We start from the raw sequence: 14513 nt of genomic DNA on the forward strand, positions 1-14513 counted from the left end.
TATATTCATTGTGCCGACAGTGGCTTGGAAAACCGCCCATAACCGTGTTACACGGGGAAGAGGGAAGGCGGCTGGAGTTCCTCCAACATTTGCGGTTAGATTATCATATTTTTTTATTGACAAAAATATAGGCTGCTTCGGCTGATTTTTTTTATGCACGCATGTGCCCCTAAATATTTTTTACAGTTCGCACACACGTATTTTTAGTCGAGTGAAACGCTCGCACTGTCGAGCGCTGGATCTGACAGCCTGAGCACATCGGCACAAAACGCTACGGTGTTCGAGATATTATTTATATCATGAGAGTCAAATTAAACTATGGCGGGCCGCCATAGTTTCGTTAATTAATGGGAAACACTGTTCATATTGCATGTAGTTTGGGCCTTTTCTGTCTGTCTACATGTCTTAAACCTTATCTGGCCCACAAGGTCAGCATATGTGAAGTAGTTTCTCTCTGTGTACGCAAAGGCGTTATCTGTTTCTCTGGTATAAGTACTTCCACTCTGTATGTCAATTTGTCTCTCATTCGCCCGGGAGCTGAGGTTCCAGGGTCTGAATGCTTGATAATTTATTTCAAAGAAAATAAACGCCCAAAGGACAGCTCTCTGTGTTTTTCTTGATCACCACGAATTATTGCCATTACACAGGCATTTGACTGGTGAGCCAAAAATATAATTTTAGACCCTGCATTGGCTGTTTAAAGCCAAGTCTTAGAAACTTTTGTTTGTTTGTATGATAGTGTGATGTGTGTTGCAATAAAAGATTATCTAACATGACTTTTTTTCTATTTTACAGGGGGGTGAAGCAGCAGACCAAACTGCAGAAAGCCAGGACTAGGGCTGTGTTCCTCCATCTATGTTACTTCCTGTATGTTTCTGTATGTTCCTGTTGCAGTGTTCCTCCATCTATGTTACTTCCTGTAAGTTTCTGTATGTTCCTGTATGTTCCTTAGCAGAAAGCGTTCCTGTTTGCTCTCCTGGTGTTTTTTTTTTTTCTCGTAGTTTCCAATAAATCGGACAAATGTCAATGTTGACAGAATTTTTTTCTCTCTGGTTTTTCAGTGAGTATGTGATGGTGACACTTTAAATGTATTGGTATTGATGTAAATGGTATTGTTAAAAAATTCTAGGAACATTCCTAGGAGTAGGAACAGAATCACATTTGTTTTATAATTTTCATGAAGGGAACATTAAACTGAAAACATTGTGGTAACCTTCCTATAATGTTCAATTAACCTTGGGAACGTCAGGAAAACTTGCTGTTTATAATTGTGTTTAAAACATTCAAACATTTTGGCAACCGTCCTATAATATTCAACTTACTTTCCCAGAACATTCTGGGAACATCAAAATAACCTTCTGGTTATGTTAGGAAAACTTGCCGTTTTAACTTAGAAGGAACGCTGGAGGGAGAACATTCTGGTAACCTTCTTAAAACAGTCAATTAACCTTCCCAAAACATTCAGGCAACATCAAAATATCCTTCTGGTAACGTCAGGAAAACTTGCCGTTTAACTTAGAAGGAACGTTTGAAGGAAGACGTTTTGGTAACCTTATAACGCTCAATTAACCTTCCAAGAACGTTCAGGGAACATCAAAAATAACCTTCTGGTTACGTCAGGAAAACTTTCAGTTTTAACTTGGAAGGAACGTTTGAGGGGAGACGTTTTGGTAACCTTCTTATAACGTTCAATTAACCTTCCAAGAACGTTATGGGAACATCAATATAACCTTCTGGTTACGTCAGGAAAACTTGCCGTTTATACCAGTATATTACGTTGTGTTGCAACGTTCAAAAAAACGTTCCTACAACTTAAAACAAACGTTCCCAGAACGTTTAGGGAACCAAAATTTGTTAGCTGGGTTTGTTTGCTGTGAGGATTGCTGTAAAGGTTGCTGTGAGATTTGCTGTGTTGCACCTGAGGTGAGTAGCGGTAGCACCCTGGACACTCCTCCATGTAGTCTGCCTCTCCACATGTGGCCTCTGCTTAGTTTTCTTTAGTTATATTTAAGTTGGTTTGGGTTCTTATACAGACTTTTTAACTTTGATATTGAGGCCTTATTTTAGTGAATTATAATAAAAGTATTTTATTTCGCTTACCAGCTTTAAGTATTTTCCTTTGTTCATTAACATTCCTTTTTCCTCAGCAGCCCCAGTCCCTGGTTGCTTTATTTTTTGTCAATATTATTATTACAATAAAAACATTTGAGTTATTTGGAAAAATCACGTCTCTGACTCTTCAGTAACGTTCCTGTGTGCCTCCTTATCCATTCTTTCCACATTATTCAAGTCCTAAATAGGACTGTCCCATTCCTAAATAGGAATGGGACAGCACTTATCCCCCTCTCTTATCCCCCTCTCTACAAAATGTTAATATTGGCGGCTCTGGGCGTGATCATTTATCGGTTATTGTCATCATATATTCCACACACAAAGAATATATATCTATATATAGATATATCTATCTATCTATATTCTTTGTGTGTGGAATATAACCACTGGTATTCCTCTGACTTCATGTGTGTTTATGTACCATCTTAAATCCTTGTTAATGTAATGTTTCATTGTTTATCTATCTGTTTTTTCGCTCTCCTTCCATAATGTTAACGTTTGCATATCTGCCGACCGTGTTACTTCCGGTGTTCCAAGGGCAACCCCTGGATTTGACGTCACAACGCTATGAACTGTGGGTAATTTCCTTACCGTAAGTCCGCATCGATGCTACCTACGGTAAGGGGGCATAAAGGGCTCACTCACTGACTTGACGAGTAAGGGGGCATAAAGGGCTCACTCACTGACTTGACGATCTGACAATGGGACAGCCCTCACACACTCACGCACTTCACATGAACGCGCCTCTAAGTCAGTGAGTCTGTAAGGGATCGGATTGGAATTGGGCCCAAATGTCTATGACCGTAAGTCCGCATCGATGCTACCTACGGTAAGGGGGCATAAAGGGCTCACTCACTGACTCACTGACTTGACGATTTGACAATGGGACAGCCCTCACACACTCACGCACTTCACATGAACGCGCCAGTCAGTGAGTCTGTAAGGGACCGGATTGGAATTGGGCCATCATCTATGTTTGGAACAGCTGACTTCCGAGTGTGACGCGTGTAAAAAACGTCATCGTGGTCGACCGCATTGTATTTTTTTATCTATCATAAACAGCAGCAGTCACGGCATACATTCTGACTATATTAACGGATACACCCGGACCGTATTACTTGACAACATAAAGGTAGTTACTCGCGTATTTATCAGAGTATAGAGTAAGCAGTAAATCTGAATTTGGCAGCCGTCATCGCTTGCAGTACTACGTTAACCAGAGTTCTTCGCTCTCGCGTCGAAAACGCAAGAGGTCGAAACACAGGACAGGTAATTGAAAGACAACGCGCGTGGTACATTGATTAAGAAACATTGGGTAGTTGCCTCACACGAAGTTCTTTGTGACTGGTGACGATTCCGTGTTGATGTCTGTAATAGTCTGTGGTAGTTTTTCCTGACGGTACGACAACAAGCAGCCAGTCCCGAGCACAGCACAAGTTATCAAGTGCTGTTTAGGTAAGAGCCGCCATAGAACGTCACTGTACAGTAACGAGCTCTTATAGCCTGCACACGAGCTTTAACATGAGGTGCCTTCAAGCTGTAAGCTACAGTCGGACCACCACAGCCTGTCCGTCAGCTGGCTCTGTCATTACCGGTGACTGCTGACGTGAATATTAATATTCAATGCCAAATTTATGAATGAATCGGGCTGTCTTGGTAAAGTGCATTCCTGCGGTTTCTACAGATTTCCTTGTAGGCTTTCACCAGGAAAGCTCTTTCCGACAGAAATCCATTAGGAAATTTAATTTAAACCACAACCTTTTTTTCCTATCTTTAACCAAGACATCCAGTTCTGGTTGAAAGCCCTCGAGGAAAATTTCTCCCAACTGCCATCCTGCTCAGGTAAAACTATCACTGACTATATGTGGGATATATGTCTTTGTGATGTGATTGGGATAAATCCCAGAAAGCCCTGAAGTGTTTGAGACATATGGATGAAGGCTCTGATGAAGTGTGGCCTTCAGTGTGTTTGGAGCTGTGGACTTGGCGTCAGCATGTCGTTGCCTCTGCAGCTACAAGTTTCACCATTTGTATCTCGCATGTCTCTCAACTTTATAAAACACAAAGAAAGAAGTATTTTGATCATTTACTGAAGTGAAACTACTAATACCCCACTGTGAAAATACTCCACCACAAGTAAAATGACTGCATTTAAAACTTTACTTAGAATTTGTGATGTGAGCTCCAGGAGTCCATCATGCAGGCTTTGAACAGGTCTACAATGCAGAGGGGTCAGTGGTATTGGTGACAGTAACAACAGCCTACCTCCTCATAGACCATAGTGGTCTGAGATGCATGGGTGAAAACATCTGACCTCTGCTAACCCAGCTTAAATGTTGATCTGACATTGCATATAATGGAGCATTATTATAGTAACTCCTAAAGTGAACATGGTTGACACTTAATGCGAAATTAACTGTTTCCAGTACAGGGAGGCACAGTGGTACAGTGGTGCAGTGGTTGGCACTGTTACAATTATGAGGGTTCGGGTTTCGAATCTTCCTTCTGTGTGGAGTTTGTGTGTTTTCTCCGTGTCAGTGTGGGTTTTCTAAGGGTTCTCCAGCTTCCTCCACTGTCCAAAGACATCCAGGTTAGATTAATTGGCGCCTTTAAACTGTTCGGGGTGTGAGTAGTTGTCTGTCTCTATGTGTCTGGTGATCTGCCCAGGCTGTAGCTCACCTCTTGCCCAGTGTCAGCTGGGTTAGGCTCCAGCCCCCCGCGACCCTTAACAGGATAAGTGTTAACAGAAAATGAATGAATGTTCCAGTACAGCTGGTATTTTTCCAGTTTAAAATTCAGGAGCAGAAAAGAGTAACAGTCTGGTGGGTATGGTGGTTATGATATATTCACCAGAGCACAGTCTAGCTTCTCTCATAGGAAATATATTTATCTGAGCTGTGGAGTGCTGATTTCTTTATGTTGTGAATAAAGTCACAGTTGCAGTACCAGGGCCCTATTTCAGAAAGCAAGATTAGTGAAAACTCTGAGTATGTTGAGCCTGAGGTGAGGGAAATTCTTGAGTTTTCCGTTTCACAAAGCCAGTTCAGCGAAACCCTGAGTCAGTTACTATGGCAACTTACTCCGTGAAGCAAACCTGCTGGCTCACAGGTAGCTTCATCTAAGCCTGAGGCTAAGCATGTAGCAGGAAGGAGAAATATGGCATGTCCTTTTGTGAATGAAGCATGGACATTGAGGCACAGTTACAATTCAGAGGCTGTTGCGTAAGGAGGTGATTAGACCCCGTTTGGATGTGTCTGGAGTGTCGTATGAAGCACATCCGACACTACTTTCTTACCTTGGTAAAGTAGACAACAAGCTACAATGTTAATTTCATCAGAACAAGCCTTCTTTTGAGCTCGGCCAATAACATTGATCTCTATGCACAACCGACTACGAAACGAATGCGCAGGGGCCGTCTACAAAGTGCAACACCAAAAAGAGATGTAACAAAATTAATCAATAATGTCAGTACTATGCAGTGTAGCGTCCCCAAAATCACAACGAGACGACAGGAGACGACTTCTACACATTGAGTCAGCTTGGCGGCAACGGCAACAACCTAACGGTTGAACAACTGTGCTGCTCCGCCGATCTCATTTATTTTCTTCAAAACACATATTTTACAAAACAAGGGTTCACTTCCTGTTCATTGCATATGTACGGTAGCCGCACAGGACCAATATAAAGATTCACAGAAGTCAAATATATAGGAATTAAGTAACCATACATGTTTACCAACCTCTTCAACATTACAATAAAACATATTTCTCTCTGTATAACAAGTCATACCATTTACCAATGGCGCTTACATTCCAGCCCTTAATTGTTACTGCTGACACATAACAATTACATAGCACATTAAAGCGTCATTTTATTCCGAACTCAGGACTTACTGTATGACTCTGATGTATTTAAACCTAAAGTTATCTTAATGTCTTAACTTTCAAATCCACATTTAACTGAATTCAGAGTTTACTCAAATTAAACATGTGGCATAAATCCCATGCTTTAAGCCAAAGTAAATCACACATTGCATGTGAAATATGAATATCTACTCTTACTCATCCATTTCAAGTAACAGACACAATTTATCTATTGGCCTTTCAAAAACACTAGTTTTAGTTTTAACAAATACACGTCTGACAAGTCCCTTTGAGCCTTTGTGTCCTTTCAACTTTTCCCATCAACCAGGAGCCTCTTGGTGCACTGTCATCAACTATGAGGACGACATCTCCAGGTTTCAGATTTCTCCTGGTCACTGACCACTTCTGTCTCTCTTGTAGAAGCGGTAAATATTCCTTAGTCCAACGCTTCCAAAAGATGTCAGACAGGTACTGCATCTGTTTCCACCTCCTCTTGGCATACAAATCCTCTTTTTGAAACACTCCAGGTGGTAGTACTGGTTGTCTTTTAAGGAGAAGTAGATGGTTAGGTGTGAGTAGTGTTGTCACAGTGCCAAAATTGGGACCCACGGTACGATACCAGTGAAAGTATCACGGTTCTGAGTAGTTTCACAATACCACAGCAAAAATTAGGCAGATGTGCCTTTTGTCATTTATAAAAAGATAAATCACTTTTCTATAATACATCAATGATATTTCAATGGAATAATTCATACTTCAAAAACTGCATCAATAAGTGACATGTAATTGTAACCACTTGCAGTAAAAATGAAGGGACCCCACACCAGTCTTTTCTGTTAACCAGGGCTCTACGCTAACCTTTTTCACTAGGAGCACATGTGCACATTTAGGAGCACAGAAAGAAATTTAGGAGCACAGTGAAAATTTTAAATAACACATTTAATAGGAAAACAAGAAAACAAGATACAAAGACTCCTCTGGAGCCACCCTCTCCTCCATCATGTGTGTGGTAAGGGCCCAGCACACACACACAGGGCTACATTGGGCCTACTGCTCTACTATTAGACACAAAGGATGTCTTTAGTCCACTGGCTTTTGTAGTTGGGTCGCCTGGCACGCTTAGCTGAGTTCATCGGATGAACTGTCTGTGACCCCCGTTCAACCCACAACCGGCAGGATTCGCCTTTCGTTTTTGCTGCTGGTTGAAATCTGTACTCGCACAGCGTGCTCCTTAATGATTTCTTTTGCTCGCACAAAACTATTGGAACCAGTACACCCTTGTTATTGGCCTACCACTGACAATAGCCTCAACTTCACAAAACAACTTTCTGGAGGCGTTCATCATCAAATGGTTGCTGTTTCAAAATCTGGGTAAGAATTTTCCTCACAGAACGATTCTGTCTTTCCCAGATGCCACCAAAATGTGACCTGGCTGGTGGGTTAAACAACCAGGTAATGGCTTTCTGCACGAGTGTCTCTGAGATTTTTGAATGATTCCAGTCTTTGATTGCTTCACGCATTTCCTTCTCTGCTCCCACCAAATTTGTGCCATTATCTGATCTCATAATAGATACCTGGCCTCTCCTTGCAACAAATCTCCTGAAGACATTTATGCATGAATCAGTATAGTGAATGGGCATCTTCCATGTGACTTGCTCTTACAGTAAGACTTGTGAGTAATACACCATACCTCTTGACTCTACTCCACCCACGTGTTACTTCAAAAGGCCCAAAATAGTCTGTGCCCACATTGGTAAATGGCGGCTTGTCAGGTATCAGGTGATCGTGAGGCAAATTAGCCATTCTCTGTTCACCAGGTTTTGCTGAGATTTTCCTACATGTTACACATTTTGACAGTATCTAATAGCAGAGTCTGCTTGAGGAATCCAATTTTTTTCTCTCAGTTTGGATAGAGAATAATTCTTTCCACTATGTCCTGTTTCTTGATGAATACATCTGAGGATCAAAGTGGAGACATTATGATTTCTAGGAAGGATCACAGGATGCTTAACTTTTGCTGGCAACGTGAACCGATGCAACCTTCCTCCAACCCTTAAAGGGATAGTGCACCCAAAAATGAAAATTCAGGCATTATCTACTCACCCATATGCCGAGGGAGGCTCTGGTGAAGTTTTGGAGTCCTCACAACACTTACGGAAATCCGAGGGAGAAGTGGCTAGCAGCACAACTGCACACCTAATGGCTGACTGCGACCCAGAATAAAACGTCCAAGAACACAGAATTAAAACCATAAAATATCTCCATACTGCTTGTCCGTAGTGATCCAAGTGTCCGAAGCCCCGACATTAAAAGTTGTTTGGAAAAACACACACACACACACACACACACATACATATATATATATATATATATANCAGCCGACTAGTGCTAACGCTAACAGGAAAGCAGGGAAATAGCTAAACACAGCAGAGACCAAGAGTAAGTGAAAGACATCGCTAACTGCTAAACTAAGCCGAACTAAGTTGGCTGTTTAGGTTTTATTTCCTCGCCCCTGTGGCGAGTGAATCTGCCTATAGTGAAACCGAGGCTAACCAGTGCTTCCTCCTCAGGCTCCACTTCACTCAGCTGCCAGCACAGCCAGTTAGCCTCCGCTAGCTTCCCAGCTAGCCCCGGCTCTCCGTTTGGATCCAACCGGAGCACCAAGCCCTGGTTTGTTATTCAGGTTAATGTAGAAGCAGCAGGTATATTGTGCAGCTGAGTGAAGCTGAGTGAAGCTGAGTGAAGTGGAGCCTGCGGAAGAAACACCGGGACCGTCTGGATGTAATAGTCCGTGGAGGTGCTGTGGTGCTCGGCTGCACAGACGAGGCGAGTGGGGTGGGGGGTGGCAGGGTGGAGAGCAGAGGTAGAGGAAGGTGTGTCTCATGACACACTTTGTTTTGGTCTACAGGCAGTGCACAACAGCAAACCTAGCGGTGAAACGATTTTGCTTTTTGCCCCTTTTAACTTGACACACACAAGCACAATTGACAACACACAACTGTCTTTTCTGGCCTCTGTGGTTCCACAAGTTCCACCTTGAACATTCCCATCAGCGGCGTGTCAAGGGACTATATTCAACTTATCTTGCATTGTAACATGCATTATGACAACTTAATAAGGCTTATGTTTGTTTTTAAATGAAGTGGAGGAGCCTACAAGTTGCTTGGTTTGTCTCAGAGGCTCGCAGACTGCAGACTCTGCAGCTCCGCTCAGCTGTCTGCTGCTGCTGTGAGAGAAGTGTCCTTCTGCGTCTTCTTCTTCTTGTGTAACCTTGTCTGTATTGCCTGTTAATACAGCATTACTGCCACCTAGTGGATTGGAAGCACATTACACCTATAATGGGCTTGTACTGGGAAAAATAGCTCAAATGCGACCCCCAGTGGTAAAATTAGGTATATAATTCGATATATCGGTATATCGGTTCGGTTAGATATTTGGCTTTAAATCAAACCGGTTGGAAAATTTTCAAACTGGCACAAACCTAATTTATTCACACATTTGCATAAGGTTTTCCCTTATCTTCAGCATCTTGTATTACACCAAAGACAGGATCTGCAGCTATTTTAGCTTGCCTGTTTATAAATCTGACCAGATCTGAAAATTTTGCTCTCATTCCACTTGTTTCTTGAATGTCAAAGGCAGAGACTCTCCACATTTCTCTCATTTTATATGGTAATTTAGAAACAATGACTGAGGGGATTGTCCATTTCCTGAAGCTGTCTAATGTCTTGCATTGCGTTGTTACAGCCAGTAAGAAACAGGGAATAGCTATGAAGAGCCTTAGTATCATCTAGTTTCATTTGTGGCCAGTTGAATGCTCTGGTCATGTATGCAGTTGCAACTTTAAGTTCGTTACCATGATGATAACTTAGCAATTTCCTTGCCTCACTGTAGCCTTGATAAGGACTCATGTTCTGACAACTTCTAATCAAGTCTCTGGGCTCACCTCTGGTAAATTGTTCAAAGTAATATAACCTGTCACTGTCATTATCTGTTTTTGTCATGAATCGTATGTTCAAAAGCCCATATGAATGGTTTGAACTCAAGTAGATCACCACTGAAAACAGGAACATCTCTTTGGGGCAAACGTGACTGTCTCTGTTGTTTTACCAACATCTCAGTGATGTCATTTTGTTTCAGCATCACTTCACACAGGTTTACTGAATTACTGCTGACATCAGCTTGCTGTGTGTCACTTTCTTGTTTTACTTGTTGGTCATTAGCTTTTACCTGTTCAGTACGCTCATTATTTATTTCTGTCTTGTGGCAGCTTATCTGTTGGTTGTCTGCTAAGCTTGCCCCAAGATGAACAATTTCTTCATCTTTACAGCTCTCATACTCACAGATTTCCAACACCTTTATTTTTGCTGTAGAGGCAGCAATAGCTATCTCAATTTCAAGTTGTTCCTTCTTTGCCTTTAACTTGCATACTTCGATGTCTAGTGCCTGTCTCTGTTTCAGGGATGCTGCACGTGCAAGTAAAGCGGCACGTTCTGCTTGTTCCGTCTGTCGTACAGATGATATGGATGAAACTCTGGATGATCTAGATGATCTTGACGTACGGCTACTAACTATGCTTCATGCAACTTTGAGACCAGATTTCTTTTCTGCTGGGGTATTAGTTACAGACACACTATCATCTGGACTCACATCTTCATCATGTTGTTGCTTTGTTGTAGTTATCCAATGCTCAACTTAAGTCATAAAACTTTTTTCAAGAAGCTGAGTGGTGGGCGTCTATTCATTTGTGACACAGTTCTGCAGCATTTCAGTTTCCTCCTGCCTCGAGACATTTTCATTTTTATATCTTTCTAGCTTCTTTGCAAGCACAGTCTTTGGGCACTTAACTGAAACTGTGTTCTTTTCTTGTCTTGTTCAGTTCTGCGACATCATGGTGATGCAGTCATTTTCCTCTTGAGCGAGTTGTTCTACTTAATGTAGTGGCTATTTTTAGTCTGCATTGTTTTCGTCTTCGTCTTAATTCACTTCTATAAATAACCACTTCTTAGAGATGACAGGAGAGTTGAGTCAGCTTGGCAGCAACACCAACAGCCTAAACCGTAGAACAACTGTGTTGCTCCGCCGATCTTATATATTTTCTTCAAAACACATATTTTTCAAAACAAGGGTTCACTTCCTGTTCATTGCATATGTACGGTAGCCGCACAGGACCAATATAAAGACGCACAGAAGTCAAATATATAGGAATTAAGTAACCATACATGTTTACCAACCTCTTCAACATTACAATAAAACATATTTCTCTTTGTATACTAACAAGTCATACATTTAACAATAAAATAAACTCATCACTGACAAATGGTGCTTACAATATGCTTTTTCATAATTTTGTTGAATTGTTTTGGAGTAAATTATTCAGTAATGTCAAAACTATGCAGTGTAGTGTCACCAAAGATTACTTCACACATTAATGTTCTCCTGCTGTTAATACTACAACACTGAATTTGGGAAAATAAGCTTTTTCATAATTTTGCTGAATTTCTATTAGGACAAAATTCAATATCTTTGCTATTATACAATGTAGTACCATTACCTTAATTTCAACCACCAAGGGGTCTCTAGTGGGTTAAACTACAACACTCAGTTTGGAGAAATATGCTTTTTTATAATTTGGGGAATTTTTTTTGGAAGAGTATTCAATAGAGTTCAAATAAACACAAGAAATTTGAGGATCAACGCTCAGTGAATAACCTCCTAAGCCTTATGATAAGCTAGGGCGGCAGTAGCTCAACTTGGGTTGGGAACCGGAGGGTTGCCTGTTCAAGTCCCCGTCCGGACCAAATATGGAGCATTGACTGGTGGCTGGAGAGGTGCCACTTCACCTCCTGGGCACTGCCCTGCTAAGTAGTTCCCCCTGCTGGTCACCAACTGACATTATCCCTCCTCATCCAAATCCACTGACTAGATCTAACTGCTTCATAAGATGAGATGAGATAAGATACACCTTTATTGATCCCACAATTGAGAAATTCCAGTGTTACAGCAGTCAAGGAGAAAGAGTCAGATTAAAGATTTCAGAATTTCAAAACTTAAAAAACTAGGCATGCAAACAAAGTACAAGAAATACAAGAAACAGCAATAAATGATAATAATAAAGAGCAGTGAATAAAAAGTGAGCAATGGATTAAAGTGAGCATATTTAGTGCAAAGTGAAAATTGTATGTGGAAATAAACAACAACAAGGGGGACAGTTATGCTTATTATGGTGTCCCTAAAGTGTCCATGGTGCAATTTATTGTGAGCAGTGCTGGCTATGTAGCCTGACAGCAGCAGGCAGGAAGGACCTGCGATCGCGTTCCTTCACACACTTTGGGTGAATCAGTCTATCGCTGAAGGAGCTCTCCAGAGCTTTTATCTCCTCCTGCAGGGGGTGGGAGTCGTTAGTCCTCAGAGATGACAGCTTGGCAGTCATCCTCCTTTCTCCCACCACCTGCACAGTAGACTTACAAGTCAGTCTTTAGATGCTTTGCTTAACTAAAGACTGATGTCTTTCTCCCTGATTTTGTGTTTAGGTGGGTGGATACAATTTCAGAGTTTAAAAAACTCCCTACGTTGCAGAACCAATAGTAAATCTGCAGGGCGGTTCTTCGGTGGCTCGCTGAACTCTTGTGCTTGTAAACATAGTCCGACTGCGTTAAAAGTTTTAAACAAAGTCACTGTAAGTCCTTCATTTCCACAATGTTGTGGACTGAGCACACATTTGATAAAACGGAGTTAAATCTCTCGACATCCATTTTCAAGCTGTCTGTGTGTTTGTTTCCTTGTGGACGAGAAAAGGGGGAGCACACATTTCTGGGGGGCCATGTCCTTTTAAAAAATGCAAGAGGCGTTGCTTTGTTGCCAGCCGTTTTCTCTGGTGTGTTAAACACACTTTAGAAAGGAGTGTCCCCAGACTATCAGAAGGCGGAGTTCTCTGATTGTCTGGTAGCGAGACTACCTGCACAGAGTCCAGAGAGCATCCCAGGACAGAGCTGGCCTTCTTGATAGCTTGTCCAGTCTCTTCCTATCTGCAACCGAGACGCTGCCGCCCCAGCAGACCACTCCATAGAAGATGGCTGATGCCATTCATCTGACATTTCCTCCACTGCCTTCCTCAAACTCTGTCCCTGCGCTCCGAGTTCCCCCAGGAGCGAGACAGCTGATCTTGCTATGAATGCCCTACACCCCACTTCCACTGGACAAATCCTAGTTTTCCATCCTCGCTGCTCAGCTTCTGCTCCTAAGTCTGCATATCTAAGCTTTTTTCTTTCATAGGCTTCTTTCGCTGAGTCTTCCCAAGGAACTGTCAGCTCGATGAAATAAACTATCCGTTGACTCACTGATCACAACACTATGTCAGGCCTCTGCTTGGTACAAACTATTTCCTGGGGAAAAACAAGCTTCCCCCCTAAATCTACTTTCATTTCCCATTTACAAGCACCTTCTAGGTGGCCACACCCTTGCCTCCTTACTAACTTATCCCTTCTGTATTTCTCCCCCTCACGGACAAACTGAATTGCTAAACTCCTATTCTTAAAACCTTCTGAATTTACCTGTCTTCGTTTCCCTTCGATGCCTGCAGCTAAATTTTCAACACCTGGTTATGTCACCATGTATACCGGCCTTGTGACAAGCTAACTTTACAGCCTGACAAAATATGCTTTAAGGATGCGGTAGTTGAACACAATGGGCATGATGCGTCCCCATTTACCCACAGTTTTTGGTTCTGGGGGGTTGGTAACACATTGTATGTAGCCCCAACCAGGAATCTAATACGATTCTCCTCCGTACTCCACAGGTCCCTCCAACTGAGCTTCCTCTTCTCTACACTTTCCCAATTTCCCATTAGGAGGGATAGAGCATGAGATGGATGTCAGGCCACCTAGGTGGAAGGAAGTTCAGGAGGTATTCAGGCGTGCAAAGGCTTCTTCGGCCCCAGGGCCTAATGGAGTCCCCTACCGGGTTTATAAAAATGCGCCTGATATCCTTAAATTTTTGTGGAAACAGCTAAGAATAGTTTGGGAAAAACAAATTATACCAAGAGCATGGCGTAGGACAGGGGGTGTCCTCATTCCTAAGGAGAAGGAGTCTGTGGACCTTAGTCAGTTCCGGATGATTTCTCTCTTGAATGTGGAGGGGAAGATTTTCTTTAGTGTAGTTGCGCAGAGATTCGCTAGCTACTTAGAAAGGAATAGCTTAATAGATACCATGGTGCAGAAGGCAGGAATACCAGGTTTTTCAGGGTGTTTAGAGCATACTAGCATGATCTGGCACCAGATTCAGGCAGGGAAGATTAACAAAAGGGACCTACATGTAATATTTTTAGATCTTGCAAATGCGTTTGGTTCAGTACCGCATAGCCTCATTTGGAGTGTGTTTGACTATTTCAGAGTGCCACAGGTAGTTGTCAACTTAGTGAAAGCATAGTTTCAGGATATAAGGTTGTGTCTAAGTACGGCAGGCTTCACAACAGGTTGGCAGAGGCTAGAAATAGGTATCATGGCAGGGTGTACAATTTCTCCATTAGCATTTACTATG

At 42.1% G+C, this 14513-nt stretch overlaps 1 protein-coding gene and 1 long non-coding RNA gene across 3 annotated transcripts in view; both read left to right on the top strand.

The window, feature by feature from the left end:
* Positions 1-1038, top strand: part of LOC126400973 (uncharacterized) — a 6644-nt gene extending 5606 nt beyond the window's left edge. The window contains exon 3 of the long non-coding RNA XR_007571027.1: positions 796-1038. This is a non-coding gene — a long non-coding RNA (uncharacterized LOC126400973). The remainder of the gene's footprint in view (positions 1-795) is intronic.
* A 1670-nt stretch (positions 1039-2708) lies between these two features.
* Positions 2709-14513, top strand: part of adck1 (aarF domain containing kinase 1) — a 321537-nt gene continuing 309732 nt past the window's right edge. The window contains exons 1-2 of one of the 2 annotated variants that reach the window (XM_050061967.1): positions 2709-2730; positions 3895-3954. The gene's annotated coding sequence lies outside the window, so the exon portion shown is untranslated. Of the gene's footprint in view, positions 2731-3020; positions 3382-3894; positions 3955-14513 lie in introns of those variants that run through there. The other variant, XM_050061966.1, reaches the window with a different exon arrangement.

The sequence above is a fragment of the Epinephelus moara genome, chromosome 14 (assembly GCF_006386435.1).
Source record: "Epinephelus moara isolate mb chromosome 14, YSFRI_EMoa_1.0, whole genome shotgun sequence".
Taxonomy (NCBI): Eukaryota; Metazoa; Chordata; class Actinopteri; order Perciformes; family Serranidae; genus Epinephelus; species Epinephelus moara.